This window comes from Vombatus ursinus, unplaced genomic scaffold (assembly GCF_900497805.2).
Source record: "Vombatus ursinus unplaced genomic scaffold, bare-nosed wombat genome assembly UNPS02014773.1, whole genome shotgun sequence".
NCBI classification, from domain to species: domain Eukaryota; kingdom Metazoa; phylum Chordata; class Mammalia; order Diprotodontia; family Vombatidae; genus Vombatus; species Vombatus ursinus.
Window position 1 is genome coordinate 28,456,502 of NW_020954551.1, and position 17,858 is coordinate 28,474,359.

At 42.2% G+C, this 17,858-nt stretch overlaps 1 protein-coding gene and 1 long non-coding RNA gene across 5 annotated transcripts in view; one reads left to right on the forward strand and one right to left on the reverse strand.

The window, feature by feature from the left end:
* ITPR1 (inositol 1,4,5-trisphosphate receptor type 1) overlaps positions 1-17,858 on the forward strand; it is a 394,249-nt gene that overhangs the window by 364,157 nt on the left and 12,234 nt on the right. The window lies entirely within an intron of this gene.
* Positions 11,836-17,858, reverse strand: part of LOC114044448 — a 35,153-nt gene continuing 29,130 nt past the window's right edge. For both annotated transcript variants that reach the window (XR_003569241.1, XR_003569240.1), the window contains exons 4-5: positions 13,536-13,693; positions 11,836-12,684 (exon numbers count right to left, since the gene is read on the reverse strand). This is a non-coding gene — a long non-coding RNA (uncharacterized LOC114044448). The remainder of the gene's footprint in view (positions 12,685-13,535; positions 13,694-17,858) is intronic.

Here is a 17,858-nt window from a genome sequence, read left to right on the forward strand (position 1 = left end):
AGATTACGGATCCATTGCCATAACTATTGTTAATTGTAAGGAGGTTTGTATTAAGTGCTGCGAGGCTGATTTCAGAAGTCCATGCTCCACTATATTTTATTTTCAACTCAGGGTAACACATTGGAGGGAGCCTGAAGCAATTATTTTAACTTTTTCCATTTTCTTGTTTTGTCTTGTTTTTAAATGATGGGCTTTTTGTTTTGTTTTGTTTTTGTATCACCTTCATTTATAACTATATCTTTCCCCCTACCATACCTAATGAGTCATCCCTTGTAGCAAAATTGAAAAAGAAAGAAAAGAAACCTGTTCAACAATAGCAATCAACTGTATCTGACAGCAGATGGAATGTTCCACACCCATGATCCTCCACCTCTCAAAGGAGGGAGGAAGGTGGATCTTCTCAAATTTTTCCGAGTCACCTGTAATAGCATTGTAGCCTTAAGATCAAATCTATGAAGTGTAACAAAGACTCAGTCCACCAGGTTTCTCCATATTTAAGTGACAGCCTATGAGGCAAATGCAGGAGATAAGCCAGCCCTCAATTACCACATTCCCTAAGTAAGCCTGAAGCTCAAGAAACTCAGATGGTGAATAATAAATAACAGCTGACTTATTCACAGCTTTATGGGTTTAAAATGACTACTGCTTAGCAATCTTGGAAAGTATGTAGTAAAAGTATTACTATCACTTGTTACAGGTAAGGAAACTGAGGCCCCAAATGGTTAAAAGGCTTGCCTAGGGTCCTACAGTGCATGTGGCAGGGCCCAGACCCCAGACCCAAAAGCTCAAGTGTTGGACTGTCGGATCCAATGCTCTTGCCTCTACTCCAGAGTTTTTGTTTTTGAAGAAGACAGGATAGCAACTGAAATCTGACACAATTATTTATTAATTTAATATGGATTCCAGCCTTCTACTCGCTCTTGAGATTGAGATTCTTGTTTGCTAATGCTCTGATTTTTAGAGGAATTTTTTGGAGGGACGGAGGACTTGTGTATTGAAGGACACAGTTGGACACAATGTTGGTCACTCATTTTTCAGTGGAAGGTCTTAACCTCCCGAGATGTTCATGACCCAAAGGGTCCGCTCTTCTCCTTAGAAACCTTTGTCCCTTCCTTCAGCATAGTAAATTACTTATCTCTCAGTTTTGTCCTAGCTTGATGTATCTGCGGTGCTGCCTCCCCAAGTTAACTTGAATTTCCACAAATACATCAGAACTATTATAAAAGCAATCGAGTATGGAGCACACAAGAGCTGGCATATAGGAAATATGACTTGTGCCCATAAAGAAGACAGATAAGGCAGGGCAAACAGACAGAGGTGTGTACTTAGACACACATGTGCATACTGAGAACTTTCGTGGTTGGAGTAAGTCTGTTGACTTTGGTCTTCTTCTGGTCACATCTGGTTTCCCAGACTCAGGTTGGCACATCTCCCAGACTCCTGTTCCTCCCTGGCTTTTTCACCTCCACAGCAGTGCTGGGTTAGCCATTGCAAAGAAAGCAGCAACTCCCCAAAAGGGAGAAAAAGACTGCGGGTAGAGGGTGTGGGTGGTTGAAGGAATCTCTTGAGAGAGATTCACTGTCTAATCCAGAAGTGACCATAAATCAGCAAGAAAGAAGCTTAATGTATTCAGTGGATTTTAATTCTCAGAGTTACTGCCAGGGTTGCTACTCATGTGCAATTGCAGATGTTCATTCAGATGACCCAAGTTTAGCAAAGACCAGGGACTGTCTCTTCCAAAGTGTTTTCTGGGAAGCACATTAATTACAAGCTTTAAACATTTGATAGCTGAATTGTTCTTGCCTTTTTCTCTAACAGAATTTGATGTTGTCAACTTGAATTGCTTGCTAGTCACCCAGAAAAATCAGGTGACAGGGTTGTATGTGTCTTAAATAAATAAAAGGGGAAGGCTGGATTCACTTAAACCACAGCCAGACACCAACTCCCACACCCAGATGACTAATCAGAATTGGGTACAACTCCCTAATAATTAAAACATTAGAATGGCTGATCTATGACCCTTCCAAGCAAGTGCAGCCTTTTCTCACAGAATGGCCCTTCTCTTAGATGCTTCTGCTGCTGCTTTGGGCATCTACCTTCTTTAGCATTTTCCCTTAGTGGGGAATTTATTCATGATATATTGAATTCACTTAGTTCAGAAACTTCTACAAATAAATAACCAAAGCAGCAGTCTTGCAAAGGGAAAAATAATATAACCGGGGGAAAAAAAATAAAAGATATAAGGGTCCTTGCACTGCATCTGTCTAATCAGGATAGTTCTAAGAGTGCAGGTACACACATTCGTATAATCCTGGGTAACATGGATAGAATAATCATGTACAGATGGCATTGGCATTGTCTGGACTTCTGCTTTGACAGAGAATCAATGTGGTAGGGAAGAGAGGGAGTAGTAGTGAATATCTCAGCATCTTCTAACCAAGGGTGGACATCTTTCAGGTGCTGAGTACTGTAGCAAGTAAATGGGAAAAGCAGAAGAGAAATAGAAAACACTGGAGAAAGGGAGTAGAGTTGGGAAACAGAGCATGATACCTGTCTGCAAGTATTTGCAGGGCTACGCCATAGAAGAGGGATTCGATCTCTTCTTCTTGGCCCCAGAGAAGACAACAAGAAACAGTAGGTGGGAGTGGCAGAGGGGTCAATTTGGCGTGCTGGTCAATGTCTAACAGCCAACTCTACAAATGAAAACATGCGAACACGACACATTTTTATGTTTACTCTGCATTTTCAACATTTTCTCCACCCGCTTTCTTAAGCCTAGACAATCAACAAAACAATAAATCAAGCCAGGATTTGTAGCATTTGCCAATTTCTGAGGTGTAAATGCTCACATTGGAAGTTTAACAGTCAGTTCTCACAAGTTGGTACAAGCTGGTTCCAACATATCCCTGGTCCAACCCTTTCATCTTACAGATGAAAATACGAAGACCCAGACAGTTTAAATGACTTGCCTAAGGACACAGGCTCCAAGGCAGGATTTGAACTCAGGTCACCGAGCCCAGCATCTTTCCACCGTACCACCTAGTTGTTTTCAGTGTAAGGAAGAATGATTGAACTCTTCGGCAGAGATAAGAAGAGGCTAGAGGTGAAGGTGGGGAGGTGGCCGAAACAGAGACTGATGTCTGGTTGATTTGTGTAATGTGAGATGAAAAGCAGGCCCCAGGAGATTGTGGCTGATAGAACTGTTCAAAGAGCAGTAGTATCGTCAAAAGAATAAGAGAGGAGAAGGCAACAGACAAATCATTCATCTCTCGTGAAGATCCCTGCCTCCTCCCCACCCCCAAAACAAACAAAAAACAAAAAACTGGGAACAGCCTTATGGGAGAGGAAGTTTTCATGAAAATTTAAACTGGACTGTGGAACTGCCCTGTGGCCCTAAATGGGACCGCGCACTGGATTTTATTGGGCTACAGATGAAAAGTATTGTGAACTGCACTTAATTGTACAGGGAAAGGGAAAGAGAATTCTGGCAGTGGGGAAAGGATCCAGGAAATTGTCGACTCTTGTACTTATGTGCAGATGTAGAATAGTGTTGAAACTTCTACCCTGGAATTCCTCTGACGATCCGGGAGGGAGGGAGGGAGGGAGTGCCTTGTGTGAGATTCCTGAGAAGCTGCTATTTGAGGCTGGGTGGTTACTACATTTGACAGCTTGAGACCTAGGCTACCTAAAATGCCATCTCCTTCATCTTCCATATAAAAGTACCTTACTATGTGTGAGAGTATGGCATATGCTTCCATAGAACTCCTAGTCCCTGAAAGTTTTCTGAAATGAGATGGCACCACAGCCGAGTTAATATCAGAGGGAGAAAGATCTGGCACCGGCTCCTTGGCTGCTGGAAACAGTGTCAGCATCATTGGCCGCTGCTTTGTAAGGAGGTGGGGAGCGGGGGAGCAAGCTCCAGGCTGGGCTCCTATCAGAGGTGGCAGAGCTGAAGCTTCCCCACCCAGATTTAGAATCCGTTCTGTCCTCCAGAGGGTATGATGTCATCGCCATGCCCTGCTGTCATGTGCTGAAACCTTTCCCTTTCCTTCATTATAGTGCATGGCCCTTCCCCCACACCTCCTCTCCCGTGGATTCTCCGCTCCTTCTTTTCAGCCCTTTCATCTTAACCCATGTGGAGGGTTGCCAGGCATTTGTTGTCCACAGGTTCCACCCATCAGCTGCCCTGGCGGAACCCTTGTGCTAAAATGGGGTTGAGTCAGGTGTACAGAGAAACACCCGCTAGGGAAGGAGATGGGAGCAGGAGAACGAAAATCCACAGGGGGCGAGAGGGAAGACCAGGATTTGTTTTAGCTCTGCCTTTTACTAGCTATGTGACCCTGGGCAAATTATTTCACTTCTCTGAGATTGCATTTCATCATATGTAATTTGTCTATGCTGCCCACCTTGCAGGGTTGTTTTAACAACATCAATAAGGAGGTAACAGGGTCCAAGGGGAGAGTCCTGGATTTGAAATCAGAAGAACCTCAGTCTCAGTCCCGGTTACACAATCTGTGTGACCCTGGATAGGTCACATAACTCCTGGATCTCAGTTTCCTCATCTAGAACATGAGAGGGTTAAGACTAGGCAGCTTTTGAGGTCTCTTCCATCCAGAGGTCTTTGGTCCAATGATCTTCCCCCAGGAACTACAACTGCGAATGAAGTTGGGTTATGTTATTCTCCGTGCATTAAATCTACTGGCAAAGTGTGCCAGTCTGAAAGGGCCTTCCATAGGAGGTATCACTGGTACCTCCTTTGTCAATCTGTAATATTCAAAATTTTGTCAAATGAATTCATTTAAAATAAAGACTATATACATACATATATGTCTATATATGTGTATATATAGACATATATATACACATGAGTGTGTGCATTCATGAGAAAGTTTACTAGAATGAATGACCAAAGAATATTTTTAAATTAATTTTTATTTCCATTATCACTCCCCCAAATTCAGAGTGTAACTAACATTGATTACAATACCTTCTCTGTGCAAGGCATGGAGTGCTAGAAAACTAAGGCCCCAAATCAGCACTGTTCTTCCTGCTTCCAAAAACTTTACATTGCATTCAGAGCACATGTGGATATGTTGGAGTCAGCGTGGCAGTCATAGTCACTTATGTTTAAAGAGCAGCAGACAGAGGTGTTAGCCCAGGCTTTGCCTGTTGGTGACTTGGGGTGAGTTGAGTTACCACCTCTTTGAGCCTGTTTATTCATCTTTAAAGTTAACTGATTGAATTAGCTGATTGAATTAGTTGATCCCATATGTGCCCAGCACATTTTATCAGGGTGTGCTCCCAGGCAATTTTACTTTTTACTTTTCAAAGATGAACATTACTGAATACTCAGTTATAGAGGATATATTTTTTACTCATCAAACTAACTCAACTTAAACTTAAACTTAACTTTAAAATTAACAACTAAACTTTACTTAAAGGCCAAACTTTCAAAATGAGACACAAAATGCTAATGTTTTGGGAGACATCAGGATGGGCCCACCTTGGAGCCACACAAGTGAGGATAACTCTCACATTCTAAGGAGGAGTTGTGGAAAAGAGCAGATCATATTTCATGGAGTCTTGAAAGGAGAGACGTGGACTCTGGGTATGAAAGAGGCCCAGACCAACTAGATGACCAGAGGTTTAGGTAGGGCCAGAGTATAAGGAGCAGGCACAAATTGGGTGAATGGGAGATAGGAAGCAGTGAGGACAGCCTCCTGGATGTAAAAAGTTTGGAACTGATCTGTAAGCTTGAGAATAAGAGAGTTTATGGTACCTTATCCAGAATTCTCTCATAGTACAATCTTAAATCATTTCTTTTTTTTTTTGTTTTGTTTTGTTTTGTTTTTGGCTAGGCAATGGGGTTAAATGACTTGCCCAGGGTCACACAGCTAGTAAGTGTTATGTGTCTGAGGTCAGATTTGAACCCAGGTCCTCCTGAATCCAGGGCCTGTGCTCTGTCCACTGCGCCACCTAGTTGCCCCTTTAAATTGTTTCTTGATGGTATGCATTAGAGCAGGGGTTCTTAACCAAGATGGTTGGTTTTTTTTTCTAATATTTTGACAATTCTATTTCCAAATGATTGGTTCCCTTTGTAGTCTTAGTTATTTTATTTTATGCTTTTAAAAACATGATTCTGAGAAGGGGGTATATAAGGTTCACCAGAATCCAGAGGGGCTCTATGACACACACAAAAAGTTAAGGACCTGTAGGAGTCATTAAAGTGGCACTGCCACACTTTCTTCTAGATACCTCCTGAAAGTAAAACCACCCTGTAATTAATTCAGCATTTACAGAGCACCTCTTATGGTGAAGGAATTCTGTTAGGGGGCATGGAGGGATTGGGGAACTTTTTTGGGAGAGGGTCAGGACCTATAATGTCATTGGTGTAGAAGGAAATTCCTTCTCCTAATACATATCAGGGACTATTCTGTAACTTGAAGTCTTAAAGGAGAGTTTCTGGAGTTACTGAGAAATTAAATCTCTTGCCCAAGGCAATACAGCCAGTAGGAATCAGAGGAGGAATGGAACCCAGATCATCTTGACAGAGTGGCTTGGCTCTATCCACTAGGGTACACTGCCTCTCACCTGGGAGGATACACATTAAAATGTCATAATCCTTTCTCTCACAGAGCCTGAAATCTGCTTGCGAGTTCTAAAACTAACCTGCCTTCTTTCTGTTCTCTATCACATAGTGTCATGTTGTGAGATACCCTGCATGTATGTATCTATGCGTATCTCTAAAAGACATGCAAATGCCTTTCTCTTAAAGGATCTCAGAGCATCTTATCAAACTCTCCATTGCCTCAATTAATCCATCTAAATTATGAAGCAACTCCGGGACATAGAGGTGGTCCAAGTGTAAGTAGGTGGTGTTTGTAAAGTGCTTTGAAGATGAAAAGCTTTATTTAAGGGCTGCTGGTGGTTGGTAGAGGTATCGTGATAGCTGAACTAGGAAGAAAAGGAGAAGAGAATTATCTCATTGAAGTTACACATGAAATCGTATGAGCAGAATATAATTTACATGGCTTGGAATTGGCCTGGTTTGAAAAGCTCACTTCCCCTGTGGTGGGTGGATAAACTCATGGCGTGGTAGTTGTTTGGCAAGCAGGTGCTGTGTGATCGAGGGTCCCAACTGGCCGGGGCCTTGGTGCCAGGAAGCTAGCCCACACTAGCTCTTCTCCTTTCGTACCTACTTCCTCTCCAGCACCCTGGGTCTAGCCGATCTGACACAGACAGAGGCCAGCCTCTTCCTTCACCTGTGACCCTGAACCGACTGCAGAGAACAATGGTGTTTCATTTTCCTCAGGATTTTGTAAGAGATGGGTGTGGCTCGTTACTGTTGACAGTCCCTGCCCCATCTGTGCCACACTAGCTGATCCAAGGAGAGCCATTAACCAGAGTGGGGGGCTGGTAATTAGGAACTGCAGCCCAGCTGTTGATTATATAACACGTCCTAGTTTAGTAATGTCATTCAGAGCTAAAGAAATAGAATCAGACTGACACCTCAATTTGTGAAGAGAGCAGGCAACCTTTATGTATCTGCTTAGTTTGTGAAACTTAAATTTTCACCATCCCCCTTCCCAAAAAGTAAATAGTAGATTAGTGACTAGTAGATTGAACTTCATGTTAGGAGTGAAGATGGCTAGATTCTTGTCCTAGCTTTTGTCACTAGCTCCAGGTCCTACCCAACATGACTTAGACCAAGCCACTTGTGTGTGCTTCAATGTTCTCATTTGTAAATCAGAAATAATCCCTATACTTCTACTGCCTAGAGTGGGGAAAGGAAGGAAATCAGTGAGTATATATGTGAAAGCATTTTTGAAAATATTAAGCACACTCCATGCAACGAGCATCTGATTAGGTACCAACCCTATACCAGGCCCTGTTTTGGTTACTAAGGATACAACGACAAAAATGAAATTACCCCTGCCTTCAAGATGTTCATATTTTGATAGGGGAAAAACAAAGTATACACAGATTTTATATTTACATACATATACACACATATGTGTATGTCTATGCATACATTTGCATACATGTGTGGGTATGTGTACACGTGTATACATACAAGACAATATTAGAGGGAAAGGATTACTAACAACTAGAAATAAGGATGAAGAAAAGACTGTTGTGTAGAAGGTAATACCTAAGCTAATCCTTGAAGGAAGCCAAGGATTCTAAGAACTGGAAATGAAGAAGGGATTGCATGCCTGGAATAGGGCCCAGCCTGTGCACACGCACAGAGATGAGAGATGGAATGTTGCTTGTTAATAGCAAATAGGCCTGTCTGTCTGGAGTGTAGAATACTAATGTAACTCCAGTTTCCGTGGTCTCTCCCACAGAGATTGTAGCTAAAATCATCGTATCTTTAAGCAGTAGAATGTTGGACAGCCATAGTTTAACTGTCATTCTTTGAGAAATCTGTGAGAAGAAAAGGAGTTTTAACTGTCAATCTAGAGAAACTATTAACTTCGACATTTGAAGACAGGGCAAAGGAAAAGGAATAAGAAAACTTATTTGCTGAGAGATAAAATTTTAATCTTTGTCTTACAAAGAAACATGAAAAAAAAATTTTCAGAAAAGACTATATGTTACCCTGAGGGAAATGAATGGTGGGACTGTGCCTCTAGAATTGAGAAGTCCACCAATTTAGTAACAGGTAAAGGTGACTCTGACTGAATCCTTTCTCACAGTTGATAATGTAGACATGTATCTCTATCTTTGTTTTATTGTTGATTACACTGCTAAGAAATAGCCTACCCAGAAATGTTGATGTTTGTTTAAGTCTGGGGTTTATATGAAAAGAGAGGTGAGTAAAGTGTATGGAAAGAGTTTTCTCTAGTTTATCAAATAAATAATATTTAGTAACCAGGGATAGAGGACTCAGAGCTAATGGATGAGAAATGTTCGGTTTTAGCAATTAATAAAGAAATATAAAGACATATTCCTTGGTTGCCCTAGAACCTTAGGATGAGAATAAATAAGGAAAATGAACCAGTGGCATATAGTGGTTATCACCCTACTACCCTACACCCCTGTTACATGAATACCAAACAATGTTAGGCAGTATTATTGTAAATGGCCATTTCAGAGTCATTTAGCATTTTTTGGATAATTACTCGTGTCCCCAACCTAGAGAAACAAATGCTGTTCTAGCTCTAATTTTAGAGAAATGAGCTCCAGAATTATTACTTTTCTTCTGCCCTTTGGCTATATGATAGGAACAGCTTACTTAGCCAGCTCACAGTGAAAGATGAGGGCTGTAAATTTGTAGGTGTTTTGTGATTTCCCCACTAAACAGGATAAATACCATCATAGAAATATGTATCCTGTTTAATCTCTGGGCACCTTCTGAAGATATCTGTTAATTGAGAAAAGGTAGGATTTGTTCACTGGGGTTTCTTTAGTCCTTCCTATAATCTAAAGTATTCACTGGGCCACAGTAAAAATCCAAATGGAGAATTTGAATTGTCTTCTCACTCGGTATGCAAAATGTGTGTTTTTAGCTTGAAGTAACTTAAATGTAGAAGTGGCATTTGGCACTTGGATGAAAGGCCACTCTTAGTTTAGCTTCAATGGAATCTTCCAAGAAAGGGGGAGGGGGAAGGACAGGGTAGAGAGGAGAGAGAGACAGAGGCAAAGAGAAAGACAGAGGGAAGCAGACCAGTGATACACAGAGACAGAGAGAGAAAGAAAGAGGGAGAGACAGAGATCTGAGAGAAACAAATCATCCATTTCTCCTCCCACCCCTAGCAAGTTTTCATTTCATGACCTCTTGGGTTCCCCTGAACTACTAAAAACCAAAGTAAACAAACAGAACACCTTACTAAGCTAAACATCCCGGCCTTATCTGCGCAGGTTCTGTAGCTGTGGGTGCAACATTTAAAGTTGTCTCTTATGTTTCTGTACTCTCTGAAGATTGTAGTAAATAAATTCCTGCACTTAGGCGTGAGTTTTTCTAAAGAGGAGGTTACCTCAGTCGTGGTTGTTTCTCAGAATAGCCTCTTCAGTTGAACCCAGGGAGAGTGAACACTTCTCAGAATGAATAATGTTTGCATCACACAATACAACTTCCTTTTTTCTCCACCCTTTCCCCCTCTTCCAATCATGGACATTTTGAGAGGCTGGTCAGTGCCGCCCCCATGTCTGCAACTTCAATGTTGGCGTTTACAGGGACTTTTCCAACTTTACCTAGAAAAGAACTAACCAGAACCCCAGCCCCTGTGGTTAGCCCGTTTCCGCCTGTGGCTTTGGTCCGTTTGTCTGCTCTGACAGAGGAAGCTCTCACTGTGACGGGAAGAGGGAGTTGACTGCACAGGCTGGATCATGATGCCTCAGCTTGTAGGAGGACCAGGGCAGACAGTACATAATGCCATTGGTATGTGAGATGCCAGCAGTGAGGGGAGGGGGAAGGAGGAAGGCAGAGACCCAGAGTGGCAGCTAAAGCTGGCAGCCGCTGAGTGCATCTGCAAGCCTCACACAGCCCAAATGATGAACTCAACTCTGAAATCAAATCCCCTCTAATTAAAATGATTTTCACACAAAAAGTTGAGTTGAAGCTGAGCCACAGAGACATGGCATTTGACCTGGAATAGACATTAAAAGCAGATTTCTTGCAAATTGATAGAGCTTTGGGATCTCTAACTGGCTGGAGATCTGTGTGTGAACGGCCTAGCTGACAGAGTAATGCAGCAGTTGTTTGCCTGGGAAGTCTGCGATAAAGTTTTGTTGGACAGGCTGGCCTAAACAGAAATGTAGACACCATACTCTTTGGGCTGGGGATCAAAACAAAAAAAAATCTTCTACCTCTCCCTAGGTAGAGAGAAATGATTTCAAAGAGATTGCCATCCATGGAAGATTCAGTCCTCCAGCACGAGAGTGCAAATTCACTGTGTAAATCAAAAAATCAATCTGGCTGTAATTACTAGAGTAAGGCCTGATCACTCGGTGCTCTTCACAAGCTTCATTAGACAGCCACCAGTGACACATAGTAAATGAGAGGGCACATAGCATCCAGGCTCTCAGACCATGGGGTCGCAACTGCCCATAGCAAAACAAGCTGGACATTATGTTCATGGCATGTTTTATAGACCTTGCCTTACTCATGGACACTCTGGGTATTTTTTTAAGATTAAGAGCTAGAACCGGTGGTAAGAGTGGTGGGGAGTAGTACAGGGGCAAGAGAGGAGAGGAATATTTATAGTGATCAGGAAAGGGAAATGTTTAGCACAAAGGATGTGAGGACTATAAAAGACTTCCCAGTTCTCTTTTCTGAACTGCACTTTTGGTGAGTGGCATCGATATCAATGCCATCCAAACCACCACCACATTACCAAGGAACCTGTCTTACAACAGAACGCCCTGGGCTAGATGTGGTTTGTTTTACAGTTAACCAAAGACAAGAAAACTTTTCTGCCATCTATGGGAAAGTGGAGTTGTTGCCTATGGAGGCACAAAGGGGCTATTAAATCCCTTCTGTCTGTGGCCATTTAACCAGCTGTCCTGAGAACGAGAGATGTTAACCTTTCCTTGTGCATTAAGGTGTGTGCCGACCTAAATCTTGCTGGGTTTATTCCTTTATTTGGAACCTTTCAGTAGTATCCTTTCATTTTTATACTCTATTAAGTGGAAATTTGTATAGCTGATAAAGACCAAGTTCATTAGGCAAACTAACAGAATGAAAGACTACATGGAAACTGTGGTAACCAGTGTAAAAGACAAACGTTTTTTCAAGCAATTTAGCTTCAAACTGTTTGCATCCCAACACTTAATAAGGTAATTACAGATGAGCTAGATCAGTCTAGTCATCCTTCATTTCTCCGTTTCCCCAATTCAGTTTTAAAAAAAGCCCGGCCACTTACTACTTTCTAATGACTTATGCATTCATTCCTTCCTTTCCATTCCCTATAACACCACAACTGATTTAAGTCTTTCATTTGAGTTACTGTAGTAAGCTTTACACGTATAAGATGGGGGAGGTACGTGGCAAAGATCAGGGCATTTTGGTGGACAAAAATTCAGTATGAGTCAACAGTGTAATATGGCAACCAAAAAACTGTCATGATCCATTAATGCAGGCATAGTGTCCAGAACAAGGAAGGTGATGGGCCCAATAGAGACTGCCGTGTTCAGTTCTGGACACCAAACTTTAGGAAGAATATTAACCAACTGAGATATGCAGAGGAAAGTGAAAAGGATGGTGAAGGGCCTTGAGATCATCCTGCATAAGGGGACATTTATCCCAAATGATGAAAGGCTTAGAGGGGGAACATGATAGTCATCTTCAGGATCTGAGGGACTGTCACGCTGAAGAAGGAAGAAGCTTGTTTTGCTTGACTTTACAGATCAGAATTGAAAACAATGGGTAGATGCTGCTGAGATGCAGGTTTTAATTTGCTCTCAGGACATTTTTTGTAATAATTACAGTGGTTCAAAAGTAGAATGCTCTGCCTCAGGAGCTGTAGTAGGTTTCTTATCACTGAAGGCTCTGCAAGCAAAGACTGGATAACCATCGGGTAGAGGGGATTCATGGAGCATGTAACCTCAGAGGTCTCTTCTGTGAGTCTGTGTCTGGTCCAGTCCGTCGTCGTTTTCCTTGAAATCCAGATCCATACACAAAGACCTGGATCACACACCCTTCAGTGGCTCCCTCTTGGCCAGAGGGTAAAATTCAAATTCCTGACAAATGTTGACATGCAGTCAAATTGATGTACTTATTGTTCCTTAAATGTGCCATGCCCTTCTCTGCCTACACACTTTTTACTCAAGCTATTCCCGATGCCTAGATTGCACTTCCTCCTCCCTCCAGTTCTCTCCACCCACCTCACCTTAGTCTTCGGATTCTTGTCCTTCCCTTAAGATCCACTTCCACCATAAAGCCTTCTTCGTCTTTCTCATCCTATGTATCATTCTCTGTTCTCAATAATTTTAGCACTTACTGTCCATACCACTCACGAGATACTTGGTTCATCCTACTTTATGGTGCTTTTGTTTTTCTATATTGAGATGACTTGTCTCTCCAGCTAGATTACCAGACCTTCAAGGACACGTCTTGGGTTGCTTTTTATTAGAATAACCTCCTTACCGGTTTTCCTACCTTCCTACCTTACACCCTCTCAAATCCATCCTTTGCATGGTTCCCCAAATCATCTTCCTAAGTCACTGGCCTGACCATATCATTCCCTTGCTCAAAAACCTTGATGGTTTGAATTCAATTTCTTAGCCTGGCCTTTCAGGCTTTCCATAATCTGACTTTAGCCTAATTTTATCCTATTCTCCATTTCAGCTAAACTGGACTAATAAACTCTTCCCTGATCTTATCCTGCATTCTCTCGATTTGGGGCATTTCTACAAACCCATCCCTCCTTCCCCCAGTCTCTAGAATGCACTCTCTTCTCATAGAAACTCATCTCTTCCACACCCAGCTCAGACATCCAATTCCTTCATGCTTTCAGAAAACCTTCCTTGATGTATTCCTCCCTTACCCCCCCCTTACACACACACACACACATACACACACACACTCTTACTTGAGAGTAACTGCTCCCTCAAATTTTCTTAGAGTACTTTGTTCAGTGAAGATTTCCAAAGTCTCCTGCCTCTAGATGGAGGCCCTTGTGTAGGTCTGCTTCTTCCCATCTCACGGTTAGGGGTATTTTCCAAGAGAATTAGGTTAAGAGAGTCTAGACTACAAAAACAAAGAGAAAAACAGTTCTTCCTCTCAAGGATCTTCTAACAGAGAAGTCAGCAAGTACATACATGTTGTTACATACGTGTTGTTTAGTCATTTTTCAGTTGTAACCAATTCTCAGTAACCCCATTTGGGGATTTCTTGACAAAGATACTGGCGTGGTTTGCCACTTCCTTCTCCAGCTCATTTTACAAATGAGGAAACTGAGGCAAACAGAGTGAAGTGACTTGCCCAAGGTCACACAGCTAGTAAGTGTCTGTGGTCAGATTTGAACTCGGGAAGATGAGTCTTCCTGACTCCAGGTCTGGCAGTCTACCCATTGTAGCGTCATCTAGTTGCCCCAAGTACACATATAAGGATACATGAAATAAATTTAAAGATAATTAATACAAATCAATAATAAATAATATAACCAGTACAGAGCAGTTAAGTACAAGGGAAGGAAAGAGGGCATAAGCAGTTTCAGGAGATTGGGAAAAGCTTCATCCAGGAGTTGATGCTTGAACTGCATCTGAAAGGAAGAAAGGGCTTCTTCTATGAAGTAAAGATGAGGAGGGAGTGTATTCCAAGGATGAGGAAAGGTCAGTACATGGGAGAGGGCCCCCGGCAGCGATGAAAGGTCATGGGGGAGGGACAGAGAGGTCAGTTTGCCTGGATCACAGAGTAGAGTCAGGATCGGGGTATGGAGGCTGTGGGGAGGGAGGGAATGGCCAATGGGGCCAAAAAGACAACTTGGGGCCAAGTTGTGAAGGGCATTCAACTAAACCAAAGTTTCTATTTGATCCTAGAAGCAAGAGGAAGTGACTGAAGGGAGTGATATGGTCAGATCTATGCTTCTTAAGGAAAATTACCTTGATGGCAGTGTGTAGGATGGATTGGCAAGGAAGAGACTTGAGGCAAGGAAACTAATTAGGAGGCTATTACCATAGCTTGGGTGAGAGGTGGGAGGGCCTGCACTAAGGGCTTGACTCTGCCAAGTGGAGAAGAAAGCAGATGTGATGGATGTTGTGGAGGTAGAAATGGCAAAATGAGGGGCAGTGGGATGCTGGGAAGTGGTTAAACACCAGTTCTCCGAGAGGGAATATGCAAGACACACTTATAAATTTAACCTGTGTTATTAACATTTTCTCCACATTCTTAAATCTGGACAATCAACAAAGCAATAAATGAAGCCCTGGTTTGTGGTAAGCCGATTTTTGAGGTTGAAATGCTTACCATGAAAATTTAACATTCAGCTGGGGTGTGAGCTGGCTGTCTAACCATCAGCTCCCTCCCTCCCCTCCAGAGTAGGATGAGGGAGAGTAAGGCTAATGACATGATTAAGGACCTGGGACTGAGAGAGAGAAAGAGTGATGTTACCTTCAAAAGAAATGGGGAGGCTGGAGAAGAGGTGGGTTTGGGGAGAAAGAGGTATCAGTCCAAGTTCTGAACCCCAAAGACTTAATCCAGGGCCATTTTTTCCCTCCTTGAATGTGCTACTTTCCTGAATGTCTCCTCTCCACATAAGGCAGTCAGTATGTATTAATTGATAATGGTTGTTCGTCTAACAGTAGAATTACTGTTTATTTTTAAGTCCTCAAACTGCATTTCTTTAAAAATATTCTGTAATCTGTGCATTGAGTTGACCTCCTCTCAGTGTTCCTTGAATACTTGTATCACTTCCCATCTCTTTCTTTAAGTCTAAGCCTTTACCATTTGGAGGTTTCTGTCTGTTATTTGATTAAACTTTTAAAGTGCCTTTCTTCTCAATATGAAAATATTAAATTGTTTTAGATTAAGGTCAAAAGGAATATTGATTTCAGAGGAGCTGTGGCCAAGTGACTGCAGTTGGAAGACCTGGGTTTTGAATACTGACTGTGCCATTTGCTTGCTGTGACCTCAGACAAGTCATTTAATCTCTCTCAGTCTCAGTTTCTTCGTCTCTCAGATGGGGATAACACTACTTGCCCTGCCAACCTTAGAGGACTGGAGTGAAGAAAGCACTGTGTAAGGTGGGGAGTGGCCATCATCACTTATAACCCCCAAGCATCACATAAAGATCAGCCACCCTAAACTTTGCTCGCTTATGACTGAGAACACTTAGAGGTCCTGGATACTTAAGAGAAGAATGATTCCCGTTTTTCAGAGTGAGACGATGAGACCATAATCCTACAGATTTCCTCAGTGGGCAGATGAGAATCCAAGCAAAGTAGATTTCACCCAAGGGAATCATAGCATCATAGTTCTAGAGGTAGAAGTGATGTCAGACTCCAGCCGGTCCAAGCCCCTCATTTCACTGGTGTGGAAATGAAGGCCCAGGTGACTAGATTACTTTGCCAATGTCACACAGGTGGGCATCAAAGAGGCAGGATTTGAACTAAGGTCCTCTAAGATCAAAGTCAATATTCTCCCCCTGCGCCGTGCTCCCTCCCCTGTACTATGCTTCCTTCAACACCGTTCTGAGTGTTTAATTTTCAGACCGCTGAATTCCACTGACTGGAGAAATTGCCAGTCAATAACAGCTGTGAATAGAAAAGAGTGATTGCCAAGGGTTTAAAGGAGGTGGTATGATTGAGAGTGAGGATTAAGACTTTAGGGAAGAAGCCAAATGAGAGAGACAGACAGACAGAGAGAGATATGCAATGGAAAGTGTTTGGCCTTGGACAAATTTTTCTGAGGTAGGGTTTATATACTCAAGACCCTTAGTAGTGATAGGTTATATGTCGGCTTTGAAAACTGTGTATGTATTTTATATGTAGATGCTTCCACAATCCACCCATAGTCCTCAATTTGGGGCATTTTGTTGCAGAAAATCCAGGTAGCAAATGAAGCAAGACCATTTCTTTAACACTTATGCTCTGTCTACCTTTGGAAAACCAACAGATTATTCTGAAATATTGTTCTGTTGAATTCTTAGTGGCTGGTAGTGAATTGATGTTGCATTTGACAAAGATGAAGATGGGATAACAGTTTAGCTCCTTGCAAGAAGGATGTTTGTCTCAGGGGTTTGTCTCAGGGTGACATATGTAAATCAAGACAGTTGTAGTTTCCACATACGTTTTTGTTTTTTTAATCATGACCTTTACTGCAAATGTTCCAGGGTAGGCCTGAGTCACCATTACTATCCAAGCACTAGTAAAACTAAGGATCAGGTTTGACTCTGTACAACAAATTGCTCTGGATGTTATTTGTTCCTGTCCCCTGAACTAAGCACATCCTCAGAGGCAGGTGCTAATGAGTATCTCAGCAACGTGAGCTCTCACTTGAATAGCTTTCAAATTTTTTGCAGTTTCTGTAGTAGCCGCCTGCTTTAATTCAAGACATGGAATATATATAATTGCCTCGGCTGGTTTACGGTACCAGCTGAAGACGTATCACATCCATGTGCTTGCATATGTCCTTGGGAAGAAAACAGCAATGGCAACAGTGAAGAGTTCCTGGTTTCTTTAGAAGAGCACACTGGGATTCAGAAAAGCCCTTCTGGATGTAGAGACTGTTAGAATTCATCCCCTAGAAGTCAAGATGGTCAGGGGGAGATGGAAGATTAAATGAACCTCAGATGCCTTGGTTTTTTACCTCATTTCTCCAACTGATTAAATCCAGTCCAAATGTTTACTTCTGACCCCTTGGACAGAGCTCATTTATTGAAACTTTGCCTACTGTCTGGCAGAAGAGCAACAGGAAAGGGGCACTTGGGGACTCAAGTATGAAGATCTGTCTCTTTTTATTCACCAGTAATCAAGAACAGGCCACAGAACTCATGGTCTGTAGCGACGGGTGGGGTGAGGAAGAGGAAGGAAGTGGATGAAATCATTGTTGTCTTTTTGTCCCCTCACCTCTAGTCCTACCAGCTATTGGGTACTTTGTGAAGAAATGGAATGGATCAAAAGGGTGGATGGGAGGGAAGCTCTGGTGGAATTTACAAAGCTTACCTTGAGAGTGACTCCTTGATATACTCAGTTTTATTTCCTTTGTTATATTGTATTTTACAGCTTCATAAGATGGAAGAATTGGGGGAAAGGGAATGGAAGATGTTTAAAACAACAACAACAGCAAACAAAGTTCCCCTCTTCTACTAAGATGACGTTACTTTTAGCCACGTCCAGCTCTTTGTGACCCCATTTGGGGTTTTCTTGGCAAAGATAACTAGAGTGTTTTGCCATTTCCTTTTCCAGCTCATTTT